The sequence below is a fragment of the Cynara cardunculus genome (genome assembly GCF_001531365.2).
Source record: "Cynara cardunculus var. scolymus isolate 2C chromosome LG 8, CcrdV1, whole genome shotgun sequence".
Classification (NCBI taxonomy): domain Eukaryota; kingdom Viridiplantae; phylum Streptophyta; class Magnoliopsida; order Asterales; family Asteraceae; genus Cynara; species Cynara cardunculus.
Genome location: NC_037535.1, coordinates 12,721,478 through 12,725,523, shown reverse-complemented (window position 1 = coordinate 12,725,523; position 4,046 = coordinate 12,721,478). Strand labels below are relative to the sequence as shown.

The 4,046-nt window shown below is 40.9% G+C and overlaps 1 non-coding gene across 1 annotated transcript; it reads right to left on the bottom strand.

Annotated features, from left to right (window-relative positions):
- Positions 1 to 1,174: 1,174 nt before the first annotated feature.
- Positions 1,175 to 1,281, bottom strand: LOC112517541. Its single transcript, XR_003069724.1, has one exon. It is a non-coding gene; the product is annotated as a small nucleolar RNA R71 (small nucleolar RNA).
- Positions 1,282 to 4,046: the final 2,765 nt, after the last annotated feature.

The window sequence follows — 4,046 nt, the reverse complement described above, 5'->3', positions numbered from 1 at the left end:
GCTATAAGATAGTGCAATGGTGAAGTCCGAGAGAAATGCCTTCAAAATAGATGGTGGAACTTAATTTCGAAACACTGCTTGCTGTAGCATTGCTACAGCATTGGCTGCTGGAATTTATGTTTGGGTCTCACCTTAAATCTTACACCCTTGCTTCTTTTATATATTCTGTATTCTATTTTGGATCACCTTAAAATCAAACTAAAGTCTTCAAAATCGCCATCTGAAATCATCTCTTTCATTGGACTCTAATCTAACTTTGGCTACAATCYCYGTGGACGATAATCCGGTACTTGTACCACTTTATTACTTGGAAAGACGATGTTAGGCCGTATTGTATATACTTGCTTTGTGGCCTAATTTCATTAGTCTAAAGGTGTAAAATATAACCGATCAAGTTTTTGGCGCCGTTGCCGGGGATTGCTTCGCTAAAAGTTTTATTTTGAGTAAATTAAAAGATTTGATTTTTCTTGTACCATCGGAATCATTTTTAAAGTGGTGTATGACACAGTCACAACGCGGGGAATTTTTCGAATTTGATCCCGATATTGAGAGAACGTTTCACCATCGGAGGAGGGCTCAAAGAGCATTTTTTGCTCTACTCCCTCCAAACATGTCGTTACCTCCCCCAAATATTCCGGAAATACCGCATTTGGAAAACCAACCGCCAGGTTTTGAACAAATTCCACAATTCCCGAACTTTCAACCAGGACATCCCCATAATGGTAATAATTTGGACACGAAATCAGAACCTAATGAGCACCAAAGAGCACAAACTCCGAACATAATTTATTTGGCAAATTCCAAAAATGAGAGGATCATGGATTATGCTATTTCGGATTTTGAGCAATTAAATTCCGGGATAGTTAGGCCACATATGACCTCTCTCCATTTTGAACTCAAAACCATAATGTTTCACATGTTGCAAACAAATGGCCAATTTGCCGGATTACCTTCGGAGGACCCACATTCGCATTTAAAATCTTTTATGGAAATCACGGATGCTTTCTTGATCCCGGGAGTGTCAAATGACGCTCTAAGGCTCACTTTGTTTCCATTTTCCTTGAGGGATCGGGCAAAAGCATGGTTTAACTCATTAACTCCGGGTTCTGTGCCGTCATGGAGTAACATGGCGGAAAGTTTTTTGCGAAAATATTTCCCACCGACAAGGAACGCTAAGTCCAGAAATGAGATTTGTCTTTTCAAACAAATGGATGATGAGGCTGTTCCTGACACGTGGGAAAGGTTCAAAGAGTTGTTAAGGAAATGCCCGCACCATGGCATTCCGTACTGTATTCAACTCGAGACGTTTTACAATGGGTTAAATCCCATGGCAAAACAAATGCTCGATGCGACTGCGGGCGGAGCCTTTACAKCTATRACCTATAATGAAGGATATGAAATCCTAGAAAAGATTTCGGCAAACAATGAACATTGGGCCGATCCACGCGCTCAGTCACAGAAAAAGACTGCGGGGATACATGATGTAGATGCATATACTGCATTAACAACCCAGCTTACCTCAATGACCAACTTGTTGAAAAACTTAACTTCCGGTCAGGGAGGACAACAAGCTGCTAATACACCAGTCCAAACAGTCCTATCTGTGCAATGCATGTGCTGTGGCGCGGAACACTCGTATGAACACTGTCCTCACAATGCTGAATCAGTAAACTATGTTCATAACCGAGTTAATCCCTATTCCAATACCTATAATGCCAGCTGGAAACAGCATCCGAACTTTTCTTGGAATAGTCCCAGTTTAAACCCACCAGTCCATAAACAACAAGGAACTTCTAATTTCCAACCGCAACATCATGGAAATAGTTCTAACTCTAAGAATCACCAACAAAGTTTTCAGAATTCACAACCACCTTTTCAGAATAAACCTCCTCCACAGTCAGAATCATCTTCTTTGGAAGCAATGATTAAAGGACTCTTTGCACATGCACAAGCACAAAACCAAGCTTTAATAAATCAACAAAGTGCGGCCATCAGGAATTTAGAGACTCAAGTCAGTCAACTCGCGCTCAACCAGAACAATCAAGCCCTTGGTACCTTGCCCAGTAATACAGAGGTCCCTAGAGACTTAGGTAAGGAACATGTGAAAGTAATGGCCCTTAGGAGTGGGAAGGAGTTGAAAGAAAAAGTGCCCAAAGATAGTGCACCAATTTTGACAGAAGCTGATGCTACAGCATTGGTTCCTGCCAAAGAAAGACCGGTCCTACCCTTAGAGAAACAGGCGTTGGAGACCACCACTTATGTCCCCTCTAGATCAGACTTTCCATTACTCTTTCCTGAGGATACCTTAAAGAAGTCAAAAGAAACTGAGGTATTAGAGATCCCTAAGCTTGATGCTAACATTTCATCTGAACCTCCAAAGGGCACCACAAAGACCCAAGGTATTCAAGACCTATCTTGCTCAGCACCTCCAAGTAAGAATGTGATAAAACTAGTCCCTCCTTATGTTCCTTACCTCCAAAGGTTGAGGAATCAAAAAGAGGAACTGCACTTTAAAAAATTCTTGGATGTGTTTAAAGAATTGCACATCAACATCCCGCTTGTTGAGGCAATTGAGCGAATGCCTAGTTATGCCAAGTTTCTGAAGGACATCCTAAGCAAGAAGAAGAAGTTGACTGAATATGAGACAGTAGCCCTAACCGAAAGATGTAGTGCGCTTTTGACCAATAGAATACCCCCTAAGCTAAAAGATCCAGGGAGTTTTACCATTCCTTGTTCAATAGGAGGGTAGGAGATAGGGAAAGCATTATGTGACTTAGGAGCTAGTATCAACCTTATGCCCTTGTCTGTTTTCAACACCTTAGGCATAGGAGAAGCTAGACCGACCACAGTCACACTCCAATTGGCCAACAAGTCCATAGCATATCCTAAGGGGAAAATTGAAGATGTTTTGGTATAAGTTGACAAGTTCATATTTCCGGCGGACTTTATTATTCTAGATTTTGAGGTGGATAAGGACATTCCTATTATATTAGGAAGACCATTTCTAGCCACCGGAAGAACTTAATAGACGTCCAAAAAGGAGAGTTGACCATGAGACTCCAAGACCAGAAAGTCACCTTTAATGTCTTCAACTCTCTAAAGTACCCTGATTACTTGGAAGAGTGTTCAAGAATATCTGAGATAGAGGAGATGTGTTTGGAAGAGGTAATTCAGAAAATCCTTAAGTTGGAAGGAGAGTATGATGGGGAAATAGAAGAGGAAAGTGTTGAGGAAATAGAGGAATTAGGAACTGATGTTGTCCTAGTGGATGCTGCAGCATTTGAGCTGCTAGAAAATAGTGAGCAAAAAGACTTCACCCCGTCCATAGAATCACCACCTGATTTGAAGTTGAAACAACTCCCATCCCATCTAAAATATGTTTTTCTAGGAGAAGAAGGCAAATTGCCTGTCATTATCTCGTCTACCCTAGAATTGCATCAAGAAAAGAAACTTGTGGATATGTTGAAATTGCATAAGAAAGCCTTAGGATGGACCATTGCTGACCTTAAAGGGATTAGTCCCTCTATTTGTCAACACAAGATCATCCTAGAAGATAGAAATTTCACTTCCATAGAACCCCAAAGAAGGTTGAACCCTGTCATGAAAGAGGTAGTTAAAAAGGAGATTTTAAAATGGTTAGATGCCGAAATTATTTTTCCAAGTGCCAGTAGTTCTTGGGTTAGTCCAGTCCAATGTGTTCTAAAAAGGGAGGGTTCATAGTCATCACAAATGACAAAAATGAACTTATCCCTACTAGAGTTGTCTCCGGTTGGAGAATATGCATGGACTATAGGAGACTAAACACGGCTACCCAAAAAAACCATTTTCCACTACCTTTCATTGACCAAATGTTGGATAGGCTAGCCGGAAAGGAGTTCTATTGTTTCTTGGATGGTTATTCAGGGTACAATCAAATAGCCATTTCTTCGGAAGACCAAGAGAAAACACCTTTACTTGTCCTTATGGCACCTTTGCTTTCAGAAGAATGCCATTTGGACTTTGTAATGCTCCAGCCACCTTTCAAAGGTGTATGATGTCCATCTTTT